The 13,793-nt window shown below is 40.1% G+C and overlaps 1 protein-coding gene across 4 annotated transcripts in view; it reads left to right on the top strand.

Annotated features, from left to right (window-relative positions):
• FBXL7 (F-box and leucine rich repeat protein 7) overlaps positions 1-13,793 on the top strand; it is a 167,835-nt gene that overhangs the window by 72,413 nt on the left and 81,629 nt on the right. Inside the window, exon 1 of one of the 4 annotated variants that reach the window (XM_085220432.1) lies at positions 605-2,961. The exons of 1 other annotated variant lie outside the window; for it this stretch is intronic. The gene's annotated coding sequence lies outside the window, so the exon portion shown is untranslated. Of the gene's footprint in view, positions 1-604; positions 2,997-12,419; positions 13,002-13,793 lie in introns of those variants that run through there. 2 more of the 4 variants (XM_085220431.1, XM_085220434.1) reach the window with 2 other exon arrangements.

The raw sequence follows: 13,793 nt of genomic DNA, 5'->3' as shown, positions 1-13,793 counted from the left end.
AAAACAAAAACTCATTTAGTGACGGCAGACACGTTGGCAAGTTGCCTTATTCAGAGAATCTAAACCTCAGTTTTGGGGTGAATTACCTACTAGTTGAAACTCACTTCACTTTTGAAAAAGAGGCGGCGATGGGAATGCTGAATTGGCAACATAAGATCTCAAAATTCATAAAACAGCTAATGAACAATCTGGAATTGGTTGAGATGGAACTGTTTAAGAATTCTAGGAACTGAGCCTTGAAAGAAAAAAATAAAACTATAAATCATCTGAGGAGAAAAGCATTCAAAATGGGCATAAACAAAGTAGATCGTAATTCTTAGTGAGTATGTTTGCCACACACGCAGTATTAAGACCCAGCACTTAGCATTGACTTAGTACAGGGTTGTTGCAGTATAATCAGATTTTTATGACCTAAAGAATATTTGTCTGATCAATGGGTTTCCTTATGCTGAAATACTACTCTGCAGTATTGCCTACTCATGAACTTGCTGTTCATCATGAAGTGCAGACAAATATAACCCAAATCTCATTCTTTTTTTTTTTTTTTTTTTTTTTTTTTACCTCCAGTGAAATAAGTAAGAAATAAGTGAACTCTTAGAATGCTGGCATGTTTCCATTTGAATACATTTAGACTGAGCATCCATTAATCTTGACATTGAGTTTCAAAGTACTCAATTCATTCATCTATGCCAAAAGCCAAGTCCTTCATGTATGTTTGTAAATGCAAGCATCAGCATTTTTTGCCCATTTTTAACTGTTACAAAACATCTTTATGAGCATTAATCTTGCAATTAGCCTGCTTAAAGGCCTGATTTTTTTTTTTAATAACCTTAGATTCTCACCTACACATGCTACTCCTGTATGGAGTTAACTCACATTTTTTTTATTGTTGTTTTAACATGCCTTCTATTCTCAAGTACAGAAATGTTGTTCATTCCAACCCTCTAGTACGCTAATTTTCCTTTATCCTAGAGAGACTTTTCTCTGAGCTTTAATGCATTAAGAACTAGTCCTATCCAGTACAACAAGGCAGAACATCCTAGAAATGCAGAATGCAAACTGTAAGAAAGGTATTTTTACCCATCTTTTTAGCCCCCATGGTGCTAAAGTGATTTCGTGGTTGTTAACCAATAAAGGTCTGGTTGCTGTGCTCTGGTTCTGAACTATTGCATGCAATTTTAAAGCTGGCTCAGATGAGACAGGTCTGCTTTTGTGGCTTGTAAGTTCTACTCTTTGATGGAAATACAGTTGCAGTGAAGTCTTCACAACATCTTCTGATATTCCTGTACAGGACAAGAGTTGGAGCTGTGGGACAGAATGGGTGAAACCAAAATAATTTGTGTGTCTGTGTCTCACCCAAGGGTCAGTTTTACCCTGATGGCCTTGGTGTTCTCACTTGACCTGTGTTTCAGGAAGGCTCCCTGTAGGAATGTTGCTGCTAGTTAAAATTCAGCCATGTTTCCTGTTGTAGAGTTGTTGAATATAGCAAGGGAGAGGGGGAAGAAGGGGAGGCTGATTTTGTTTAATTGGCGATGATGACTTCTGGCTCAACAGCATGTGCTTGATGATGCTATTTATGGATGCCTAATGCCAGAAACAATATTCATGTCAAATTATACTTCATGGTTGAGAAAAATCTTCTTCCAGCATGTTACCGTGTTCAAATCACTTTTTTACTTTACTGCTATTTGTTGTTCTAAACCCTGTTGGTGAATCTTCCCCAAGCATTTTGTTCATTCTGGTTTTTCTTTCACACTTTTTGGGTAAATATATGGATATTTATAAATATCCATATGTACCTATAATTCAGTAGCTTCTAGAAACTTTTTTCTCCAAAATTGAGTAAATTTTATTGCTGTTTCTTTTTTATGTCCACACAGTGCTTTTTCTTTGTCAGACATCAGTTACGCGTACTCTAATATTCTCCCACTAGTCAGCTACTGTTCCTTTTGCCATGTGAACAATTTTTTCTCACTTGGTTCATGCTTTTTTTAGGATAGAAGAGAGTGGTAGTTTATCATCCAAAACAATTGCAGATTCCAGATCATAAAAAACAGATTTATATCTGTATTCCCAAGTTTCTTGCCTGGTGTTAGCTGGCATCTATCTCAAGCAGCATGTTCCCTGCTGTTTGAGTATTCAGTATCTAGTATTTTGTGTCCCATGATGCAATGGATTAAATATAAATATCAGTTTCATTCATATCTTTCTGGTGAAGAATTTTGATTGAAGGCTCCAGGTTTTTTAAAAATGAGCATCTGTTGCAGATATTCTGAATTACTATGGAATTTTACTAAAAGGGAATTAAAGTCCCTGGGTGCCTTTCCAGTCATCTTCCTGAGGATATCTATTGCAAATGTGGAAGTCCATAAGGAAAGTCAGTTTTCTAAAAGTGAATGCTACCAACTGCAAGCATCTGTCTTGTTTTTCTGTGTCTGCAGCTGACTGTCTTGGGTAACCAAATGATTTTGTGTTCTCACCTGTTCTGCATTTAAAAGCTCTGGCTGCGCTGCTAGCTCAGGCCTTCTTTTTCCCTCAACATTTGGCCATATGTGGTCATCAAATCATAGTGGTCAGCTGCTGAAACCGATTAAGTCATTTAGCTGTTCAGGTCTGAAATAAATTAAGCAGCACGGAGCAAGGCCAGCCTCCCCTGCACAGCTGTCGGACTCGCATCTCTTTCCAGAAGAGAGACACGTTATTTGCTTACACAGTACATCAAATGAGAAGTGCACTTGGGTTTCTGCGCTTGCCTTGGAACAGTTGCAGTCTTGGAAGGGTTGGAAGAGCGGTGGGAGCCAAGTGAATTACCCAGAACTCCATGGGACTCATTTGTGCAATCCATCTAGGAACTCGAAATAGGATCTGTGAAGCAAGAGAAACTTTCAGTGAGGCAGGGCTCTTGAGGAACAGTGCTATGCCATGGCAAAAGAGCTGCCCACAGCATTTCTTCCTTGCAGTGTGAGTGTTTCCCAACAGCTGATGGTGTGGTGGTGGTGAGTTTTGTTTTGTTTTTGTTTTTACTAGTTGAGAGTGTAATCCTGTTTCATCATGATAGACAAATAGGTACCTAGTAGCCGATTACTGTGATCTAGCTGAAAACATGTTAATAGAAAATCCTTCATGTCCTGGGCCAGACTTGGCCTATTTGAAGCAGAACAACTGTCTAGAAATGAGCAGCTCACTGAAAGCTGAAGTGAGGGGAAGATTCTTTTTACTTTGCTGCATGCCACACCCTTTGTATTTATTTTCCTTTTTTTTTAAGTGTGGTGGAGAGCTTCTTCTAAGCTTTACTTCCTTGTGTGTTCAGTGTTTGTGTGGGGTTTTCAAAGAGCAATTTGTGTTTCAGATAAAAATGCCATTGTCTCTGCTGTAATTTCATCATGTTTCCTTTGTTCCTTCCTACAATGGAGAATTTGGTGTGTTAATACATTAAAAAAACAGCAATAATTGCTCATAGTGTAATATCATTTCAGTGATCTATCTCTATCTTCCCATGATCCTCCACTGACTATTTTTGTGTTGTATGAAATTTCATCAAAAACGTAACAAGGCATTATTCTTTCCCTCTCTCTTTTGAGTTGAAGAGGGATAAAAAGGTAAGTAATCTTTAATCTGTAGCATAGTTAACATCTCACTGATACTTATTACTAACTCATTGCGAGGAAATAATTTGCATTAGTAAAATAATAAAACGGTTAGAGATACCAAAACTGTATTTAAGACCCTTTCAAACAACTGCTGCTAGTGTTTCATAGTGCCTTCTCATCTGTGGCAGCAGTATTTCAAGTAAGAGCGTACTCTTACTGATACCTGCAACTTCCTGGTGACAACAGTTTGAAGATCAGCATCATTAATTTTCCAACTTCATTTAACATCCAAGTGGAAAGATGGCAACTCCATAAGTCTCATAGTAAAATACTATAGGAAAGCAGGCTGGATTGTAAATAGATAAATGAAGGACTTAAATTTGCTAAACAGTTTGCAGATGCTAGAAGCACAGGGGATTAAAATGAACAGAACAGAAAACCAAAGGCTGTAGCAGGGATGTGTACTGTGGGCCAAGTTTGTAGAGGCCTCTACTTGGCATCTTACGTGCTATTTGGTTACTTCCACCCACAATCAGCTTGTTGAAGCAAAACTGGAGCCACAAAAAACAAAATGTGAAGTCCTCCTACCATAATGTACAGAGGCAAATAGTGCCTGTATCCATAAATCAGGTGTTTAACTATGTGAAGTAACTTGAATCTGCAAGTAATTGAAAGCTTCCCTATCTCTCCCATCCATGTGAAGGGAGTAATGACTTTTGAGTGTTAGGTTTTTTGTCATCACTATTGTTTTGCATAGAGTAATTAGCTCTGAAAAGAAGTCACCTTGCCACCTTTGTGAATAGCTGTATGTTATTTCAGAAGTGCAGCTTTATGATATCAAACTCAAATGCTGCAGTGGCAAAAAGCAGTTTTTACCATTCGCACCTGCACTTAAAGTGCAATTCTGGTTCTATTCCAGAAGAAATATCTGGAAGGTGGCTCTCAGAAACCAAGTTTCTGAAAATAATATTGGGGTTCTAGGAGCCACCAGCGGGTGTGTGTTGCCATGTTGAGCAGTTTTAGCTGTTTGCATTTCTGTGAATTCCTGTTATCAGGTCTGGAAGTAGAAACCTTTGCAAAATTTGGGACGCGCTGATACCCTAAGCTAGGGGACGAAATACATCTATATTAACAGTATCTTGAGAGTTGTAATAATACTGACCTAGTGATGTAAGATTTTCTGGCTGGAGACGTCAGACTCATGCTAAGCGTTTTGATTTGTTCGCATATCGTTCTGGGAGATCAGTGACAGCTCAAATATTCAAGTGAGTAATTTATTTACATAGCTTCCAAACTGCAGGGGCTGGTCGAAGATCCCAAATGATAGAGGTGGAAAATCTATGGATTTAGGCATCTTTTGGAAGTCTTTAATCTGGATTTTCTTCCCTTCCTTCACTGCCAGTAAAAAAATAAAACATAATTCTGTACTCAAAGGCAACACTTTCATTATGAGAGTAAAATGTGCTTTTTCACACTTATTTTCTGTTTCAGAATAGCATAATATATCAACAAATGCTATCATAAAGGTCTGTTCTTAAAGATACTAAGAATCAAAGAAGCATATAGTAGTACAGTAGGATGGTACCTGGGAATAAATGCTGCAGTCAGGTTTAGTCTCACCTCAACTAATTTGATCAACTTCTTATGTGTTTCCAGTTAGCATTCAGTGTGGACATATCCTTAGCAACTCGGTACTTGATAAGCATCCTTGGCTCATAGATGTTGTAATATTTGTAGTCTGGTTTGTTGCAGAGAGCAGCATCTTGAGGGACCGAGACCTCAGAATTCAATAGCTGTTGGAAAGAAGTACTGAGTAAAGGCCAGTGCATGTTGTGAGGAGTTTGCAGACCTTGACTGTGTCATTGATTAAAGCAGGCTGGAAAGAGGTCTCACTATTTCTATTAACCTGTTTGGATAGATCTGGTTGCAATACAGCCTAAAGGCCAGAATCCAGTCAGCTGTATGGGACAGTTTTGGTTTTATAATATGATTCATTTGTTCTCTACAAAATAAATTTAACAATTTTAATATGGGGCAATAGTAGGAATGATTTTGTGAGCTTCTCAGTCCTGGATTCTTCTGTGCTAGGAAATCTGTCATATCTTTACGTGCAGTACTAACTCCATAGAGATATTTTCCTATAAAACTCACATTCTCCTGTACTATAGAATAATTCAGGTTGGAAGACATCTTGCCACTCTGATCACACAGCTGGACTATATCAGACCAAGTCTTTATCCAGCAAAACTCCGAGGACAGTGGCTGCATGAGCTCTGAGCATCTTGTTCCACAGTTAACTACTATGCTCTGGACCCAGTCATCCAACTATTTTTTGCCAGTCTGGTTGCCCACCCTTCCAGACCTTGATGTCCCAACTTGATTACAAAAATGTTGAAGGGAATGACATTGAAAGGCTTAAAGCCAAGTGGAATTTGCATGTTTTCTTCTGTTGTGTACAAATGCAACTGCTTAGTCATTGATGGCAGTCAGGTCTGTCAGATGTAGTTTACCCTTGGTAAAGCTGTGCTGTCTCCAGCCATTTTCTTATACTACATGTGCCTGGAAATGGGTTTCAGGAGGACATGCTCGAACTCTGAAATTTGTCCTTCTCAGATGGAAGAGGTAATGTGAATGGGAGTTGCATGGGCCTGATTCAAGAAGATAATTGTAGGATGACTATTCTGCTTCTGTTTTTCATTTCAAGGATTTTTTCATATAAAGGATTTCACGTACATTCACAAAGCTGACAACTGTGCATTTCCCTGCTTCCTGTAGCTAATACAGATTAACGACAGAGTAGGACTGAATACTAAACAGACAAATTGTTTTGACACAAAGCATCACTCCAATACTAGACCCTAGACTGACAGAAGCATTCAGTGGAGCTTCACATTAAAGACGCCTTATGGGATTCATCGAAGTCTTTTGATGAACTTTCAAAACAACTATTGAATTGGCTGATGATTTCCTAGCTGGCAAATACTCATTAAATATCTGTCAGAGATGTTCCTACTGCATCAGGAGTTTCCCCAGCAGTCATCTCAGGGCTGTTACTTAGTTCTTAGTGCTCGGCTTTGTTCATGCTTTCTGGTGTCTGGCCACACTGCTTGTTGACACAAAGCTGCTTTCCTGCATGGAGCATCCAGGCTGCCTCTGCCAGGCTTTCTGCGTTCTGCTGGGGCTTTGTTCAAGCAGCAGGAAAAGGAGCTCTTCTGCTGGTGACCTGCTTTATGAGATCCTGGAAACAAGAGATTTTGGCTGCTGAGAATTTCCTTCCTCACCTGACAGTTTCATCTCCGTCTTGCCTGTGCTGTCCTCCCTGCTGGGCTGTGGCATCCAGCACCCTCCACACACAAGGTTGTCTCCAAAGCCCTCCTGCCAGCCACATCTGTTCTGCCAGGGCTCCAGGGCTGAGGCCAGTTTTCACCACAGTGCTTAATATCTACAGCAAGGATGAGTGATTTACTTAATTTGACTCCTGTGCATGCCCTACAGAGTCTGTAGTTGGTTTTAAACTTAATATATTGTTTCATTTCTTCCTCTATCTCTATATATGCATACATGTTTATACTCACGTGTGTGTGTGTGTGTGTGTGTGTGTATATATGCTTTTGATTGCTGTTGGCTGGATATGCACAGCTGCCTAGACACCACCACGGTTTGAACAATTTCTACTGTGGTTTATACAGATTGACGTATACAGTCAAGGAATGTAAGCCGCAGAAAGCTGAAGATGAAACCAAGGAGGGACCATTAAACTGGTAGCACTGAACAACTTAGCTGCAGTTTAGAGTAGCATTTAATTTATGGAGGCTTAAGTTACATTGTTCCGTTTTTCAATTGACACTCCAGCAGCTGAAGAGAAGTCCTCTATGTTTGCATAACAATCTCCAGACCCAACTTCTCCTACCCTGAAGCTTGCATCACGGTTACATGCGCCTGTAGCATCTTGCTGCAATAGAAGTGGTACATTCCGAAAGACTGACTCCATTTCTGCTTTTCTTCTGAATTCTGTACTCAGCTGACTAATTGAAGTCTGTATTTAATTGACTAAGAGTCAAGTTTCTTTATTGTGAGGGGAGAGAGCTCTTCTTTGTGGTCAGTTTCTATACTCATTCTAATATGGCTAGTAAACTGTTAGGAAAGAAAACTTTTGTCAGTTTTGACTGTACATTTGACAGTACACGTTTAGAAAAATGGGATGTTTTTATGCAGTTAAGGAATAGAGTTTTTATGGCAAGGAAGGGATCAAAGTTTTTTTGTAAAGGCAGTTTGCAGTATAAGATTACACCAAAAAAGAAAAATCTTTCATTTATCAGAATTGTGATTGATTCCTGTCAGTTGAAACTTTGTTTCTACTTTGACATTTAATATTGCTTTTCCTAATGCTTACTGTAAAAGAAAACATTTACTTCACAATGAAAAAATATTTACTTCTGAAATTCTTCAGCCATTGTGCTGACTTCTTCCTATAATTGAGCAAATGATTGACTATTACTTTAGTCTTCTGAAAGAGGCTGCTTTCAAGAGAACTATGCCTCAGCAAAGTGCTTCCAAGGAAGTTTTTCCAACCATTTTTCTCTGAAACTGAGCTAACTGTGGCACATGTTAACAAACTGCCCTGTGCATTATCTCAGAATTGGGACCGAAGTTAAGAACAGGAAAAAAAAAACAAAAACTCTGTAGCATTTCTACCTCTAGAGAGAACTGGGGTTTTAGCAACCTTTATTTATTTCCATCCAGATCCATTTTGGGAGATGTATTAGCTATATGCTGTACAGAATAATTCTTAAAGTTCTCAGTTCTTTAGCAGTATTTCTTAGCTGCTAACTTCTTCAGCTGGATTTTTAATTTATGTTCTTCCTGCTCATAGTGATGAAACAACTCACAGCTAAAAAAAGGCTTGCAAATCATTACATTGTGTTAATGTAATAGTGACTACTGCAATAAAGGTGGGTGAGGGTTTTACTGGCTTTTTCTGGAGGAGAACAAAGAATTTGGAGGAATGTCTTGGGACACTTGAGCCAACTGCTCTGCCTTATGCAGTCCCTTTCATTAACTTGTTGAGCCCTTCTTTAAAGTACTTTTTCTCCTCCCCTCTGTTTCTGTGGGAGACTGTTTCAAAGCTTTATTTCTCCGAGGATCCAGAATATTTCTTTCATTCAAAGCCTAAAATTATCCAGGGCCAAAATGCCCATTTGTTCTTAAGCAATACCCTTTAGTGAAAACAGTTCCTTTCTTGCTCTTGTATCTTAGTTATTGGCCTGCTCATAAATGATTTTCATCTGTAGTTCTTTCTTTTTTCTAATCTTTCAAGACCTACTTAAATTGATTTTTGGCAGTTTCTGCCTTATCCTTGTGCATCTTGAACTGTCCTCAGTGTTTTCATTCCATTCCATAATGTTTTCTAGGTGTCACTTTTGACGGAAATCAGAGTTTCCTTTCTTCCTTTCTTCCTCCCTCCCTCCCTCCTTCCTTCTTTCTTTCCTTCCAGAACGCTTCTCATGTGGGATAGCTTCAAGGTTGAGCACTTCAGATGTTAGCCAGCCTTCTTCCTCCTCCATTAGCTCTAAGTGCTAGAGTCCCTGCCTCTAGCAGGCGTTTTGGAACTAGATGATCTTTAAAGGTCCCTTCCAACCCAAACCCGTGATTCTATTCTTTAAGTAGTTCTTAGTGTGCCGTTGTTTGCTCTTTTTTTTGAATGGAGAGCTTTCCTTCCAGATCAGCTCGTGGTATGTTACTTTTCCTTCAGTGGCTGCTGGAGCTTGTTGGCTCCGGTGTGGATTGAATATCACCTTCTAAGGAACCCATGTGGCCAGAGAGTTTTCAACGCCAGTCCAGATTCACTGGAATTATCAGCAGTCCTGCCAAATACTGATCAGACGTTTCAGTCAACATAGTCTGAGCTCAGCAAATACTTATTTTCATTGACAGTGAGTTAATCAGAAAAAATACTGATTAGGTGGAGTTGTGAAACTCGGTCTGGATTTGTTGTTTTAACAACAAATTTTATTGCTGCTGATGATTTAACTTTTATTAGAATTAATCTCAAAAAGTCTTTCTTTTCATTTTTTATCTGCCAAGCTGAAAATGCTTTTACTTGTTAGTTTTGGTGGATATTGTGGTGTCAACCTTACAGTTTGCCTTTATAACTCTTAATCAATTTGGTTACTGCCAAAGCAATAAGACTAGTTCTGTTTAAGGTATCTTTTCAAAAGAATATCAGAAAACTTATTACACTGCTCTATTTGGTCTTCTTTTGAGTGATGTCTTGGACTAGATGATGACCAGAAGCCCACTCGAAACTCAGCCATCCTGTGATTCTGTGGTCTAAATGGAGGGCTAAATAATACTAGCTTCATTAGAAATGACATTTTTTGTTTTCTTTTTTCTGACATATGTGTTGGCTGTTAGGAGTACTCAGATGCATTACTTCTAATTGATACTTCACACATCAAAGTGGCAACCCTTGCATTTCTTTACAGGTTATTTCTATGAATAAAATTACGTGCCCGTTTCTAATTTTAAAATATACTTGGTAATTTTTTGCTGAAGTGTTGTGGTTTTATCCAGTCTATAAAAGCTACTCTGTGATTTGTGCAGCTCTCATAGTGCCTTCTGAAATGAAAGTCAAGGACAAGAGTGATGTTTCAGAGGATCAGATCATTCAAAGTTCTGAAGACAGCAGCTGTTTGATTGTTTTATGAAAAAAAAGGAAAATAATGTATTTTGTCTGTTTTTGTTGTTCTTTTGATAGGAGGTATAATTTCAGCAAGAGTCAAGTGATAATCTATGTTGCATGTGATCCTGCAGTGATACTCTCTGCTAAGAGCAGGTTCAACTACATCAACTTGTTTCAAAGATGGATATTTGACAGCTGATCTGATGTCTGACCACTCTCGAGGTGGGATAAAAAAACAAAACAACAACAGCAAAAAAACCCAGCAAAGTAATTCCTTCTCTATTTGGAATTCTGTGTTTTGTTTCTGCCCATTACTGCCATTCTTATACTGTCACTGTGCACCACTGGAGTGAGCTGAAGAGAGAAGAGTGCTGCTCCCATGGCCTTTTTACTCCAGAGAAGCCCAAGCTACCTGCGTCAGTCTGTCCTTGTAGGCTTTGCACTCTGTTTGCTCACTTAGGGGTTCCTTCAGGCCTCCTACTGCAGTTGTTGTTTAAGGAGCCCAAACATGCAACCAGCCTCTTTGGAGGCTCTGACAAGAGTTTACCACAGAGGAAAATTAGTTTTCCAGGCCATGCCAGCTTCACTGAAATAGCTCACACTATGGGTAATTACCTTTGCTGCAAGGCTGCAGCCCTGACAGGTGTTAAAAGTCATTGTGGCTAGGACTGCCTAGGTCCTCTCAGGCAAAACTGCTGCCCTGGCTGTTGGTGATACACCATCCCTGGCCCAGGACATGCTGTTTGCCTGTGCGGTTTATAGGATTTGTGTGAATCCCTTTTTTTTTTTCCCCACCCTGTACGATCCTTCTGAGTACCAGTTCTGTTCCCAGCACATTGACTGCTCACACTGAATTGGTCCACAGATTTGCTGAAAGCATTCAGTCCCATCATCCAAGCCCTCAGTGAAGATGTTAAACAGTATTGATCTCAGTACTGACCCTTGAGAGCTTTAATCTTAAATTACTTAACTGGCTTAAGCCGTAGAATTGATGTGCTCAGTAAGTGTAGATGAAGCGTAAGATGAATATAAATTGAGTAGCTAAACTGCATCCCACCATCAGTCAGAGCCAGCTGCTGGCAAAATATTACAGTATTTTTAGTGACATTGTAGCAGGAAGTGTTTATAAGGAGTGAACAAAAGGCATTTCCTGTCCATCCGGAGCTTAGAGAAATCACTTAAGCTGTGGCAGGTGCTGGTTTATGTTTTGCTGTTCCATCAGATGAATTGTGACATTTCCGTGTAGCTTACTAGGCAAGGATGAAATTGGACTTGATAGTGCAGTGTGTTCTTCACTCTTCACTGCCTTCTGGGGAAGTGAAGGAAGCTGTTCCATTCAAACCTGCATGGCTGCTTTTCTTTCCCCTGGAAACAACATACATGTGTGCAGTCTTTTTTAAATGTTAGACAACAACTTTTTGCAAAGGATACCAAGCCAAATTATTAAAAATTACTTTCAGGATTGAGATAGCAGTATTCTGCATGAAAATAAACGCAAGATTTTAAAATACAATTGTTCTAAATGAGTAAGCAACTCTTTTTCTCTGTTAAATTCTGTAGTAGAAAATCCCTCTGCTATCTCCATAAATAATTTATGCTAGCTTCAAGCTTGTTATTTGAATTTGTATAGACATGGAGTTGTGACTGTTTTCATAGCATTTGGTCTGGAGATGCTGCTGTTTAGCCCTACCCAAGCTTAAGCTTCAGTGTCAGTTGTGCCTGTATGAGCAACGTTCTTGCAAAAACCCTAGTGAAACCCAGGCAATTCTGTTGTGACTTGAAGTGAATCAGTTGAAGTTGGTGATCATTGGTAGCCCACTGAAGTCTGTGATGTGTTGCCTCTTGGTATGCTGAGTAAACTTCATAACATCATCAACTGCTTCATTGAAGACACAGCCTATAGATTGATCCATGCTGCATCTTACATGACTTGTCATATCAACCTGCCTTAGTTAGCTCCTGCACCACAGGTCTTGCCTAGAAGATTAAATAGCCACCCAACCATTTACCCACTCTTGTGGGCAGCTTTTGTCATCAGTGACGGAATTGTATCTGAAACTGAAAGTCTTATATGACTTTTTTTCTCAATGTGCTTATGTACACTTCTTCATACTTTCTATCCATTCCCACCCTGTGATAAGCAAGTGACTTGCCTGTTTAGTTTAGTAAAGACAAAAATGAATGTATGGGATGCTTAAACTATTACAGGCTGGCTGGAAAAGGAGGAATAAGGATGACTGAAATGGAAAGTAACTGTTGAAAATGAAGACATTTACAGAGTTTCTGCTGATGCAAATAACTAATGATGGTTTTACGTGACAGCTTTTTGCTTCCATCAATACCTTGGATTTTTAACTTGCTGCTCTGAGAGCATCAAACTGTGAAAGCCAAACCAGGATGCAGTTAGGAAGGACAAAGTTTGCTTTTATTCAAAAGGAAATATCAAAATGCTGGATAGGACTGTGGGTAGATTATTCTTGAAAGTTGTTTAGGTGTGTGCCATTTACAAGAAAGGGAGCAAGGAGGACCCTGGGAACTACAGGCCGGTGAGTCTCACCTCTGTGCCAGGGAAGATCATGGAACAGATCATCCTGGGTGACATGCTTGATCACATGAGGAATGGGCATGTGATCCGAGACAGTCAGCACGGCTTCACCAGAGGAAGGTCATGCTTGACCAATGTGGCGTCCTTCTATGATGGAGTGACGGCATCGGTGGACAAGGGGAAGGTAATCGATGTCATTTACCTGGACTTGAGCAAGGCCTTTGACATGGTCCCCCATCACATCTTTATCTCCAAATTGGAGGGATATGGATTTGATGGACGGACCACTCGATGGATAAGAAACTTGTTGAAAGGCCACAGACAGAGGGTGATGATTAATAAATCTATGTTCAGGTGGAGGCCGGTAGCGAGCGGCATCCCCCAGAGGTCTTTCTTAGGACAGGTGCTCCTTAACATCTTTATCAATGACACAGATGACGGAATCGAGTGCACCCTCAGCAAGTTTGCTGACGATATCAAGCTGAGTGGTGCAGCTGACAAAGTGGAGGGAAGGGATGCCATGCAGAGGGACCTTGAGAGGCTACAAAGGTGGGCCTGGGTGAACCTGATGAGGTTCAACATGGCGAAGTGCAAAGTTTTGCACTTGGACTGGAGGAATCCCAGTCATCCATACAGACTGGAAGGAGCAGTCCTTGAGAGCAGCCCTGTGGAGAAGGACCTGGGGGTCTTGATAGATGAAAAACTTAACATGAGTCAATGTGCTCTTGCGGCTTGGAAGGCAAATGGTATCCTGGGCTCCAGCAAAAGAGGGGTGGCCAGCAGGGGCAGGGAGGTGATTGTCCCCCTCTGCTCTTGTGAGGCCCCATCTGGAGTACTGTGTCCAAGTGTGGAGCCCCCAGTACAAAAAAGACAAGGAGCTGTTGGAGAGGGTCTAGAGGAGAGCCACAAAGATGATCAGGGGACTGGAACACCTCCCCTATGAAGACAGGCTGAGGGAGCTGGGTTTGTTCAGCCT

This window comes from Meleagris gallopavo, chromosome 3 (assembly GCF_905368555.1).
Source record: "Meleagris gallopavo chromosome 3, MGAL_WU_HG_1.1, whole genome shotgun sequence".
Classification (NCBI taxonomy): domain Eukaryota; kingdom Metazoa; phylum Chordata; class Aves; order Galliformes; family Phasianidae; genus Meleagris; species Meleagris gallopavo.
This window is presented reverse-complemented; position numbering and strand designations above follow the sequence as displayed.